Source organism: Euprymna scolopes, chromosome 23, assembly GCF_053919585.1.
Source record: "Euprymna scolopes isolate OS-2025 chromosome 23, ASM5391958v1, whole genome shotgun sequence".
Classification (NCBI taxonomy): domain Eukaryota; kingdom Metazoa; phylum Mollusca; class Cephalopoda; order Sepiida; family Sepiolidae; genus Euprymna; species Euprymna scolopes.
This window is the reverse complement of record NC_136504.1, coordinates 3,636,617-3,651,783: the sequence shown is the minus strand read 5'-3', so window position 1 is coordinate 3,651,783 and position 15,167 is coordinate 3,636,617.

The following is a 15,167-nucleotide window of genomic DNA, read 5'->3' as shown; positions in this document are numbered from 1 at the left end:
TGATTCGGTTTATTTATTTTTAGTTTTTATTTTGTTGTTAATTGTTTGGAGAGGGTTAGCTAGCGGTCGCGGCCACAGGTACAGACATGTGCACGTACACACATATATACTTAAAAGAAACGGTCACATGTACACATAAATCCCCGCCCTGGCGTGCAAATATATGTACATATGTGCGCCTGCATGCATTGACACACGCGTTGCTCTCGCTTACGTCAAATTTTCTTTAAGGTGCAAAGATTGGGTACGCGTGCGTAGGCATGGATGCGCATATACACAGATACATAAACACATCGACGCCTCTGCCCCCAACGCGGGTGTCAATGCATGCAGGCGCACATATGTACATATATTTGCACGCCTCCAAACATAAGCGAACACCCAACAGGTCAAGACATACTTACCAAGAAATCATCTCACCAACGAGACGCAAAAAACTTTAACATTAAGACTCGAATTTTAAAGTAACCCCCTCTTTCCACCCCCACATATCCCACTTCCCCCTCCATGTATCCCTATGCCCTCAGCCACACCAGAAATGAACTTCCCAGACCCTCCCCCACAAGTTCCTTAAACCCCAAAACTAAAACATTATCGACATACCAAGCGCCCCCTCCCACCTTCCCCCTTGTTCCCTTCCTCTCTTTCTTCCGCCCTCCTCGCAACCCCCCCCTGACCTCATTCACTCTTTCATCCCAAAATAGCGAACATTTCTGTAAAAGTCTGAGGTAGCTACCGTCGGCCAAAAAAAGGGCCGAGTAGTTGAAACAATAATGTAACTTAACAGAAAGATACGGTAATAAAAAATATAACGTATATATATATATATATATATATATATATATATATATATTTATTTATTTAATCTAATATATATATATATATATATATATAAATGTGGTGGGTGGTGTATACTTAAATAGACAGTCCGACGAGTTACGTACGGGCGTCGCTTCCATGGTCGAGTGGGAGAACTCACGACTGTTCTAGGTTCAATCCTTGGCTTGGGAGAGATGCTAGTCTAGCGGCGCTGATGGGTTGTGATACAACGAAACAGGACTGTATGTCGATGACTATATATATATATATATATATATATATATATATATATATAATGTGTGTGTTCGTAGAGATAAGCAATATGGTAGGCAACTTCTTCTAATCGTATTCAATACCATCCTTGGAAGATATGACTCGACGTCTAATTGGAGGAAGTAAAGGAAAAGGGCGAAAGATTCATGACAACAAATTGTAATAATTATATTTTTACAGGAAAGTTACACTATGAGCTAAGATGTGTATGTTTAATTTAATGTTACCCTAAAACATCTGGAATTACAAATTAATTTCATAACGTTGTTGGCAGAGTACATTTGAGAAAGATAATGATTTATAATTCGTATGGAATTTCAAATATATTTTTACATATTTTTCACAAAATAATTATTTCGCAACAACAAAACCACAACAAAAATGCATTCAAATTAATATTCAGTTCATTCCATTGTGCATCGACCAATTTCGCGCTGTGTATCTTTGATGCCTGAAATGTAAAACTTACTCTGCATTTGTGCATGCATATTAGTGTAATGCATTATTGGTGCATCAGAATTTTGCGGTGAAGATCAACTAATGCACAACTGGCAATGTTAATTATGATAAAATATGGCAAATGAAATAGTGTCTTCAGACATGTGTTTATTGAATATTGAGAAACTTGATCTCTAACTACAAAGTTAATTTATGTGTCTGGCAGTGTTCTTAGATATGTTTTCTACAGAAATTCATGCGATAACTATCAAAAATTGAAATAATCCGATCGTAAAAATAGTCTTTCTATTTTTATAGATAAAAAATATTTTTTACAGATGAATATTTTAGGAAGATGAATATTTTATGATGATGTATAGTCGGCTGATAGTCTTCTTGAATGTGCATGTTTGATGCCATGCACATGGACTATGTCACACATTTTAACCACAGATAATATTACATGAAATGACAGCACAAAACCTACGATTAAACCAGATGCCCATTCGAACAAAACCAAATCATCTCCACACTTAATGCTTTTATTCACAAATATCCAAGGACTAAAAACTATGTCGAATCATTTCTATAAGCAAATTAATCGGATATCTTAGCCTTACGTGTAATTAACCTTAACTTCACAACTCTTCTAACCTTGATTGAGATTGTCGGACTGACTTCCTCATCTTAGTTGTTATCGTCACAACGTTTCGGTCGTTTTGCCCTCCGGCCTTCATCAGGTGTTTTGTATCGAACTGGGGAACCGTTTGTTAGGAGTCTCGAACCCAACCCTTTATTATTATTACGGGGGTACCGTGTTCGGACTCCAGCTAGGCTCTGGGACATAGTTGCTGATTCTCTGTTTTGAATGTTACTTTTCACTGCCTTCGTTCAGGATTGAACTCACCACCTTTGGGTAACTGCAAACTTTGATAGAACGTCTAGGACCACTCGGCCATATGTCACTAGGACAACGGTCTTCCAGTTCGATACAAAACACTAGATGAAGGCCGGAGGGCAAAACGGCCGAAACGTTGTGACGATAACCACCAAGATGAGGAAGTCAGTCCGACAATCTCAATCAATGAAAACACCCCATCTCAAAAATACAGGCAATTACTCTTCTAACCTCTTTTAAAATATTTGGTTATCTCCCTTTTTGCAGTAATGCCACAGACAGACACAGGCACGAACTTGGTGTCTATATTTGAAGAATTCTGCCATATACTCTAATACAACTAGAGTAATCCAAACTTGAATCAGGCGCCAGATTATCAACCTGCAACATAACGTTAATTACATATATTTTTCTACCGTAATTCCTCTACCCAAGTCTGTTTCTAATAAACGATATAGATTCAACATAGATTCAGTACTCTCACATAGAAGTAGCTCTCAAATGCACGTGTTTGGTAACTTTCATATCTACCACAGTAGATGGCTTTTTTACTTAATTAGACAGACGCAGCTAGGGGCAACAATAGGTTCAATCCTCACAGTTTCCCTAGGAAAGGAAAACACTTGCGATTGGAAACGATCCCATTGTCTTTCCCCGAAAAGTATTTACATATGATTTAAGTATTATAAAAAGTTGAATACGTCACCATAGCCTGGTTACAGTTGTTTAGAGAACTCATACGCACATAGTGACTTATATATACAGCATGGATCACAGGAAACGGAGGTTTTTAGAATAAGAAACCATCTAAAACGTACATTTCCCGTGACTCACTATACATACATATATATATATATATGTATATATATATATATATATATATATATATATATATATATATAATTTATTTATACAGACATTGATGGCTACATATGTGCATGCCTGTTTCTGAAATCACCAGTTATTGAGGAGACTACATGCTCAGCCCAAGAATTTCCCTCTCGGATAAAAAAATTGGGATTTTACCTTCAATTTTGCAATGGTTAACCAATATGGAATAAAAAAAAATAAAGCTCTCGAATCGTGTACCCCATATAATGCATATCCTTTTTCTTGTTTGATCCGATTCTCCCGCTGAATCACCGTAAAATGATATCCTTTTCTATGTCCATTTAAAAATATATTTTTCATTTCGATATATGTGCGACAAAAACAAATTATGTTTATCTATAATTATTATAAAGACATTTCCTCTGAAGAGATGAACTATGCATTGAAAATCCACAGACTAAGAAAGAACGTTAAATTTTCTCTATACCTTGCTTCAAATAAAATATTTTCTTGTTACAAATTTATAATATATAATATAATAATACAATATTTTCTTGTTAACAATTTATATTTTTCTGCAAAAAAGTTAAGTATAAATTATTCAATTCTTTATATAGAGAAATTAAAATGAACAAACGGAGTTATGTGTTCATCAATGTTTCGCCTTTATTTCGAGACTTCCGTTTGATGAAATGAAGATGAAACATTGATGAACACATAACTCGGTTTATTTTTATTTCTCTCTTTTGTCGGAATACTATTTCCATTATTTTCATCAATGTCAGATTAACTGATTATTTAAAATAAAATAAAAACATGATAGATATTAATGTGTTCAGAATTCAGCTGCGGAACAAACTAGCAACACCGTTACTGCGCATGCGTGCATACGTAGTCACCAGTTTGCTTTACTCAGTCGACAATGAGATGACGTGGAATAAATTTCGCTAATCCCCAAACGGCGGGCAACGACAGTGGAGATTAGTGGATACCAATTGCTTCAAGCTTTTCACAACGAAACAGGTATCAGTTATTCATGGGTCGTGTTTGAATGCAAAATCCATGAGGTTGCTATTAGCAATTACACTGGAACCCACGCTCGAATCATTTTCAGCATATATAGCAGGCGTTTTGTTTCGTAACATATTGTATTCGTAAGCGTTCTCTACAAATGAGGACAATGACATTAAAGATTTATTAAGTAATGAAAACTATTATTTCTACATTTTTCATATTCCATCGAGTAAAAGTTTGATAATACAATAAATAAATAATGCTATTTCATTTCTGTATGAATAAAATACCATAGAAAAACGTATTTGAACAGCCAATGATATTTCCCGGGACTTTTGACGAAGGCGGTCCGTATTTTAAGATATTAATCGAAAAGAATTAATTTTATATGTATTGTAATAAAAAAACGGACTGTAAACGTTTCCAGTTTCTTGAATATAGGAAAACAAGAAAATAATTAGAGAATAAATATCGTGTTAAGATGACATTTAATGACTAAGGTCAATAGGTATCTGTGGTCGTTGCTATAATCGTCTTCCTTTCTTGTTAACTCCTTATAATAAATACGTTTCTGCTTTGTCTGAAGCGATTTTCATAAAAATATGCATGGAATAAAAACGCATTTGAATATCCAATGAAAATTTCCGAGACCTTTGAAGGAAAAGCTCCGTATTTTCAGATATTAATCGAAAAAAACTAATTTTATATACATTGCAATGAAAAAAAACGCTGACTATAAAAGTTTCCAGTCTCGTTGAATATAAGATGAGGAGAAAATAATTACAGAGTAAATATCGTTTTACAAGCTATACAGATGAATTTTCAATACTAAGGTCAATAGGTGTCTGCTGCCATTGCTATAATCACTTTTCTTTCTTGTCGACTCTTTACAATAAATGGCTTCACGCCTTGTCTGGAAGGATTTCCATAAAAAAATATGCATGCAAAGCGAACATGTCTATGATAAAGACTCGATCTTAAGAAATTAACATTCAATGCAGTAAGACTTTTTTAGCCAATCATAAGAAACCTTCTCAACTACCGATACCATGAATAAGATGGCCTTTCATTTGCGGCCATTATTCAAATGTATCGGTCTAACATTTACAGGTAACACGAATTAAAACAAATACATAGAAGACATTGCGAAGGCTGTCACAAGGAGAGTGGCCACTCTCTGCCAATCCTATTGTAAAATCGGCAAATATTTAAAGCATAAAAAATTAATTTTTAAAGGAGACATCAGTTTTACTTTTTTAAATATTTCGAGAAGGCGCCTATTTTTATAGTTTGCTTAGTTGAACACAGTCGTATGAGACAAAGCCGTGATTGTAATTAGTTTCGGAGTTGCGGACCCTAGCTATATAAGAAGTTGACTACTTATAGAGATTTAATACATAGCTACCCAAACATTCAGCCAACAGAATAAAAATTTTTGCAGACAATTTATTGAATATGTTTGAAATCTGAGATGAGTACATTTTCTGGCGACATAATGCATTATTCTTGACATGGATGGAAAAAATAAAAGCACATATCTAAGACAATGGCTGCACCCTTGAAAAATGACCTCAACTATGTAGTGGTATGTAAACAACACTGGATGATAGCATTTACTTTTACAATTAGACGAAACCTTTCTAATCAGCGATTCCTATTGCTAATAGCATGCTACGCCGGAGTCAAAAATGCAAACTATTTGTACTAAGATGCACAGGTAACATAAATTTTAACAAATATATAGAATCTATTGCCAAGACTGCTGCACAAATATAGGTACCCATTACTGGATTAAACATTTCTCTCACCTGCCAGTATTCATTACGTCTCTACAGCCACCATTCGCACATGCATAGAGTACATAGAGTATCGTTGCATATCTTGACTGGTGCGCCTACAACTAGACTCTCCCCTTGTAACAGGGTAAAAATAGTCCATAACAAAGGAGGCATCTTATTGTCTTCAAAGTTCTAATCGTTATCGCATCGGCGCAATGTTAAAGCACAGTCCTTATCTTACATGTATTTTAATGGATTGACCCCCCCCCCGACGTATTTCTTGCACTGTTGCCCTTTCAACGTAAATACCCAGTGTCTACTCGACAATGTATTATCTTTTTAACGTTGGTAGATTCTGGAAAGCTTTATGGAATTTCCTTCTTGTTAGCTGTTCTTTGGGGCGAATGTAAAAAATTATGTCAATGTAACACACTTTAATAGACATTTATTATATGATTAAACAGAAATATTCGAATTAGATACAAAAAGTAAACACCCAGACACATATATATGTATATATAATTCTATTATATATTATGTACATATATATAATAATATCATCTCGTCTCAGTCTTAATATCCGTAAAATTTGCAATGTTTCCACAACCTCCGCAACACGTTTCCTTGAATAGCCATTTAAACTGGACTGGTGACTGTATTTCGCACAGAGGAACTTCTATTTATTTTTTTTAGTATTTTGCATTCAACAGAGACCTAAAACTCTTTGCAAGACATCTCCACCCCTTGCCTTTAAGAACTTTCTCCTACTGTATATTTTCTCTGTTGACGTAATTTTATTTCTTTTTTCATTGTCACTTTGCTCTTTATGTCTTTATATTTTTATAATTAACGTTTATGCACATTTTATTCCCCTATTCTTCTTCTCCTATACATAATAAAGTTATATTTCTTATACGTTTATTCGTAATTATTACTCTAAAATTAGTATATTCTTATATCTATTAAACTATACTCCTTTGTATTTTATCCTCTTATTCTCCCATATGTTTATCCTCTATCTTATTCAATCAATACCTTTCTATATTGTATCCCGTATCAGTTACCCTTCACATTTATTATCTTACTATTTCCCCTAATAATTTATATTTCTTTTGAGTACTGTTATAATTTCAGATACCCCATTCAAAAATATACCGACATAGCATAAACCTCAATTTCATTTAAACCTTTTCCATAGCTATAACCCATAAATACATACGATAAAATAAGAATTTTCTTTCAATCGAATTACCCCATATTCTTCCAGAGAGTTTAATCGCATAGATAGTCAACACATATTGTCCACATACATTGTCCGTATATATTAATCCCAGCATGGCAAATATGCTATAAATTTCCCAGCATTATATAATAAAAGCTATACTCCTCATATATCACAGATATCATTTTAGTTTCCCCAAACAGCTTCAATAGTTAATTTCGCTTCCAATGTAACCATCGCAGTACGTTTCATTCTTATTATGTTACCTACCATCTTCGGTCCTCTTCTGATGAGAAGAATTAGGCTTCGCAATGCAATTGTATAAAAGGTGCTCGCTTACTCTACACCCCGAATTCATGTATACTTTTATTGAATAAATGAATAAGTCTCTATATATTAATATATAGTTTTATCATGTAATATTTTCTTTGTTGATTTCTAAATATATATTTATATATGTATATATATATATAGATGTATATATATACATACATATATATATATATATATATATATATATATATATATATATATATATATATAACTACTTCATTTAAAGGGCCTTTATGGGGGCGCTAAACGGTAAATTAAATTATATCACAGGGGAATAGGCTTATCATATAATTGTTTAGTTTATTCAAAGATATTTATTTGCATTTTTCATTGACTCAATTAATTCACGCATCTATGACGTAATATAGAGTTTCAATTTTCACAAACTCTATGCATTAAATTAAGTTGTATTTCAACAATAAGGTATCAAATATGTCTACTAAGTGGTCTATGTGTCTAGTTTATCAATGTAGACAGGAGAATGTATACATCCCCAAGCAAAATCGTCTAATGGGGTACAATCGCAAGTTGACAGGTCGGTTTCATAAAATTATTCGCTCATCGAATGTTTTTCTCAGTAAATTGATCTATTGATTAATTGCTCTGTATTGTATGCGACTCCGGCTTGCTGAAACAACAATAAATTGCTAAACTAAAAAAACATTAGTTGCGAAATCTGTGATTAAAGAAAATCGTGTTCTTAATTTAAAGTTTGCCGTCCTATATAGCATTTATAACCTGTTTAATGCATGGACGATTAAAATAAACTAAGGCGTAATTATTTTAGTAAGGACAAATCTTAGCTTGAGTTTGGAAATGGAATTCTATTGTAGAACAACGGCGAATAGTTTCGTTGGCGCTACATAGTCTAACCAAGCGCGAACCCGAACTTTTCAAGTAATGAATTCTAACAATAATTGAAAAAAAAAATAAAAAATAATAATGATTGTTTGAAATTTTTTAATTTCCCAGTTCGTTGATTTGTCAATTTGAAATTATTTCCATTCATTTTTATTTATTTATTTTTTCGTTATTCCGTTGCAGCAATTAAAAAAAATGATGTTTGGAAGTGACATAATTTTTCTCATCTTTACAAACAAAATTATCAAGGCTGACAAATATTTTCTGATGAAAGCCAGAATAATAAATGAAAAAAAATGGCGCCCGTGTGTATTTCTTTTTCAAATTTAATTTCCCTTTAAATTGAATTTATAATTTAGTTTGGATTAAATTGCTCGAGACAATAAAAAGAAAAATAAACAGAAATAAAAAAAGCATAGAGTCCACTGCCCACCTCATAAAACTCAAAGTGAGATTCTACGATCTTTTTACGTTAACATAATCGTACGGAAACAGTGTTGTTTTCAATGGCAGTAATACACACCGTCTTTAACAGATGAAAACTTACTTTAACATGTCTATTGAGATTTGTGTGGAGCTTATGGTAATGCTGCTGGTAAGACCATTGCCAATAATGAATAAAAAAGCGAAAACATTTATAACTCAAACACATGTTGTTTATTATATCAGGTAAATTATTCGCGTTTTTGTATATATATATATATATATATATATATATATATATATATATATATATATATATATATATATATATATGTCTGTGTGTGGGGGGTGCCCTTCACAAATAATTAACAAGAACACGGAAAGTAAAGGTATACAATAATATATTAGGAAGAAAAGTTATATACATATTTACATGTCTTCAGATATTCCGACAGGTGGCGTGTTGCACGTCTTACTGGGGGCAGCATAAGCGTCTTGCCTATTCGACGGTTGTTGCCGGACTCCCCCGGTATTGGTGATTGATACCTTTATATATATCACTCACCCGCCTATGTTAATTAGTAGGCGTCTCCACAACAATATATATATATAATTATTACTATAATTATTTTAAATACGTACAAACAGTAGTAGTTCATCCTTTCAGGGTCACATACCGTCGGCCGGGAGATTGGTATTCAGTCTCGAAGCAATCTACGACTTCATTGGCAAGAAATAAACTGCTCAGAAAACGTTAACCGCGATAAATATATCTGAAATGAATAATTATATAATAATTAATAATAAGTTAATGTTATTCAAGACGGCCAAGAGTGATCTTAAGATGGTAACATCATAATCTGTGCACGTAGGTTTAATTGACTCACTTATTTCATTTCACACATATCTATCTATTTATCTATCTATCTATGTATCTATCAATCTGTGTGTGTGTGGATTTCCAGTCAAATTCCGACATAAGATGTCTAGGAACTAAGTTGATTTATTCATAGTAGTGAAAACTTTGTGCAGAAACAACCACACTTTTTTGAATATTGCTTACCTCAGTCAGTGTAATGACTGCCAGTAGACAGAACAGGGATTAGAGTTAGGTTTACATCAGTGTTCCTTCTCCTAGATACGTCCATTAACGATGATTGTGAATAAATCTCTTCATGTGGTGTTTAAATGTTTTTTTTTTTATATAAAAGCCTGCAAATTTAAATGGATGATACCTAACAATACCAACAATAAATCACACCCAACTAAGAAACACGACTTGGGTGCAAAGTAATTAACGACTAATCTTTTTTTTAGTTTCACCTAAATCACAAAACGTAAACGCACACACAGAATAGCACTTTGAAAAAAGGCGCATGTATTTCTGTACTATGCGTGTATTTCTGTACAACGCGTGTATTTCTGTACAACGCGTGTATTTCTGTACTATGCATGTACTTCTGTACTATGCGTGTATTTCTGTACTACGCGTGTATTTCTGTACTATGCATGTATTTCTGTACTACGCATGTATTTCTGTACTATGCGTGTATTTCTGTACTATGCATGTATTTCTGTACTACGCATGTATTTCTGTACTATGCATGTATTTCTGTACTACGCATGTATTTCTGTACTATGCGTGTATTTCTGTACTATGCATGTATTTCTGTACTACGCATGTATTTTGTACTACGCATGTATTTCTGTACTATGCGTGTATTTCTGTACTATGCATGTATTTCTGTACTATGCACGTATTTCTGTACTACGCATGTATTTCTGTGCTATGCATGTATTTCTGTACTATGCATGTATTTCTGTACTACGCATGTATTTCTGTACTATGCATGTATTTTTGTACTATGTATGTATTTTTGTACTATGCATGTATTTCTGTACTATGCATGTATTTCTGTACTATGCATGTATTTCTGTACTACGGATGTATTTCTGTACTATGCATGTATTTCTGTACAATGCATGTATTTCTGTACTATGCGTGTATTTCTGTACTATGCGTGTATTTCTGTACTATGCATGTATTTCTGTACTATGCATGTATTTCTGTACTATGCGTGTATTTCTGTACTACGCATGTATTTCTGTACTATGCGTGTATTTCTGTACAATGCATGTATTTCTGTACTACGCATGTATTTCTGTACTATGCGTGTATTTCTGTACTATGCGTGTATTTCTGTACTATGCGTGTATTTCTGTACTATGCGTGTATTTCTGTACAATGCATGTATTTCTGTACTATGCGTGTATTTCTGTACTATGCGTGTATTTCGGTACTATGCGTGTATTTCTGTACTACACATGTATTTCTGTACTACGCATGTATTTCTGCACTATGCGTGTATTTCTGTACAATGCATTTATTTCTGTACTATGCATGTATTTTTGTACTATGCATGTATTTCTGTACTATGCGTGTATTTCTGTACTATGCATGTATTTCTGAACTACGCATGTATTTTTGTACTACGCATGTATTTCTGTACTATGCGTGTATTTCTGTACTATGCATGTATTTCTGTACTATGCACGTATTTCTGTACTACGGATGTATTTCTGTACTATGCATGTATTTCTGTACTATGCATGTATTTCTGTACTACGCATGTATTTCTGTACTATGCGTGTATTTTTGTACTATGCATGTATTTCTGTACTATGCATGTATTTCTGTACTATGCATGTATTTTTGTACTATGCGTGTGTGTCTGTACTATGCATGTATTTCTGTACTATGCCTGTACTTCTGTACTACACATGTATTTCTGTACTATGCATGTATTTCTGTACTATGCGTGTATTTCTGTACAATGCATGTATTTCTGTACTATGCATGTATTTCTGTACTATGCATGTATTTCTGTACTATGCATGTATTTCTGTACTACGCATGTATTTCTGTACTATGCGTGTATTTCTGTACAATGCATGTATTTCTGTACTATGCGTGTATTTCTGTACTATGCGTGTATTTCTGTACTACGCATGTATTTCTGTACTATACGTGTATTTCTGTACTATGCGTGTATTTCTGTACTACGCATGTATTTCTGTACTATGCGTGTATTTCTGTACTATGCGTGTATTACTGTACTATGCATGTATTTCTGTACTACGCATGTATTTCTGTACTATGCGTGTATTTCTGTACTACGCATGTATTTCTGTACTATGCGTGTATTTCTGTACTATGCGTATATTTCTGTACAATGCATGTATTTCTGTACTACGCATGTATTTCTGTACTATGCGTGTATTTCTGTACTATGCGTGTATTTCTGTACTATGCATGTATTTCTGTACTACGCATGTATTTCTGTACTATGCGTGTATTTCTGTACTACGCATGTATTTCTGTACTACGCATGTATTTCTGTACTATGCGTGTATTTCTGTACTATGCGTGTATTTCTGTACTATGCATGTATTTCTGTACTATGCGTGTATTTCTGTACTATGCATGTATTTCTGTACTATGCGTGTATTTCTGTACTATGCGTGTATTTCTGTACTATGCGTGTATTTCTGTACAATGCATGTATTTCTGTACTATGCGTGTATTTCTGTACTATGCGTGTATTTCTGTACTATGCGTGTATTTCTGTACTATGCGTGTATTTCTGTACTACGCATGTATTTCTGTACTATGCGTGTATTTCTGTACTATGCGTATATTTCTGTACTACGCATGTATTTCTGTACTACGCATGTATTTCTGTACTATGCGTGTATTTCTGTACTATGCGTGTATTTCTGTACTATGCGTGTATTTCTGTACTATGCATGTATTTCTGTACTATGCGTGTATTTCTGTACTATACATGTATTTCTGTACTATGCATGTATTTCTGTACTATGCGTGTATTTCTGTACTATGCGTGTATTTCTGTACTATGCGTGTATTTCTGTACTATGCATGTATTTCTGTACTATGCGTGTATTTTTGTACTATGCGTGTATTTCTGTACTATGCATGTATTTCTGTACTATGCATGTATTTCTGTACTACGCATATATTTCTGTACTATGCGTGTATTTCTGTACTACGCGTGTATTTCTGTACTATGCGTGTATTTCTGTACTACGCGTGTATTTCTGTACTATGCACGTATTTCTGTACTATGTGTGTATTTCTGTACTACGCGTGTATTTCTGTTCTACGCGTAGTTCTGTTCTGGGTCTTTTCTTTATGTTAGAAATTTCAATATTTTCAAACCAACAAACTCTTATAAAATATATACATATATGTAAAATGTTATATAATATATACATATATGTAATATGTGTAGTTTTTTATTGTTTTAACCTCATATTTTCCTCTACTTTTTCCATTCGTTATTTTAACCGTCAGCATGCTTCGTCATAGAACTTTTAAAGACACAATTATCATCAATAATTTTATCCCATGCCAGAACCAACCGACAGAGACTCATATTCTTCCTCTCTACAGCATTGCGCAGAAAATGATGCCCCAAATTTGTCAGGATTTGTAATGTCACTTCAAACATTTACTAATAAACGAATTTACTGACACAACATAAGTACATCACAAACACATAATTCCATCAAGCATTTCGGATAACATATTGTAAAACCAGAAAATCGGTTTCTTATTGCATTTTCATCCCAAATAAAGCACAGTCCCACTTTGATGTAGAGGGCTATAATCTAGAACATAATTTGCACGAGGTATTATAAGTTAAGTATCAAAATGTCTATTTACACTTGAACTTCTGCATGCCAGTTCAGTCAGGAAAGCAGAAACCCGAATGAGATTTCCAAAGTCCAGTAGTCGTAGGGAAGAAACTACTAAAGTAGAAATCTTTTAATCCATCTGAGGATGCAGGGTTTGTCGGCCTTACACGACATTCGAGGATTCACAATATTATCATGTGATCACCTTTACAAGAAGGTGAGTTGCTATGTCACATATGTGTATTTCATGTTGGACTAAAGTTGGTTTATAAAGTCACCTACGTGCACACGAAGTATAAAGCATTACACACCCCCACACCCCCCCACACACACACATATATATATATATATTACATGGAAGTCACCACTTATCAAGGCCCGGAAGCCACTCGGGGATAAGTGTTAATATATATATATATATATATATATATATATATATATATATATATATATATATATATATATATATATATAAAGCACACGACATTGATGGTTATGTAATAAGTCATTGTATTTAATTTTTTTGTTCGAATTTCACCCCAAACAAGGCAGAGTGCAACTTTGATGTAGGCGACTACTATCTATGACATAATGTAATGAGTTGATCAGCAAAATGTTTGTTTACATTACGACTGTATTTCTGCATGTCAGTACAGTAAGGGAATCAGGAACCTGGAAGGTAATTCCAAAGACTAACAGTCCTAAGGAAAATATATTAGAACAGAAGGCTTACTTAAATCTGAGGATTTCTATTGTGTAGAGGTGAGATTTTGCTGCTTGTCGTGGGTATTTACGTCGAGGGGGTACAAGACCTTGTAGTTTGTCGAAGCATCTATCATTAACGTACTTGTAAAACAGGCAGACGAATGCAACATTTCATCGATGGGACAGCGGTTAAAGCCTAGGTGCTAGTGGGTAATATATAAAGTTGTATGGAAATATAAAAGGCCATGCTCTATCCGTTGTTGCATTAGTAAAGAAAAAAAACGTGTTTCAAGAATCGGGTCTGCGTTTTATCTATGTTTTTAGGGATAATCTGCTTTGGCAATTGGTTTCTCACTGCATAGATCTGAACTCAGACCATGCACGATGCAAATTGGGTAGATATCCTTTAGGGACTTCATGCTAATTTTGCCGGACTCTATGGACTCTAACTTCACAAGATATAACAAACGCCAAGCTCTTTGATAGAAGGCCTCCGCCGAAATATGTGTCCAGCAATTTGCATAGTTCGGAATGGTGACTCTGCACTCGCGTCTGCTGATATAATAGCGATGGTACTAAAAGAGCGGCGTAAAACCTCCTTTAGCCTCGCTTTCATTTTTACTCAGTTCCACGCATGCACAAATGGCATTTTCCTCTATTTTTGCATTTAATTGATATGTTCGCTTGTATTTTTTCATTAAATTCTTTTTCTTTTGCTGTTGTAATTTTCACGAAAACGAATTACATCAACCTTCAAATTCAATTCGCCAACATCAATCATTAAAGAAAAAGCCGAAAACTGTTGCAAAATTCAATGAGGACAAAACACACTCACAGCAAAAATTTATGCTAA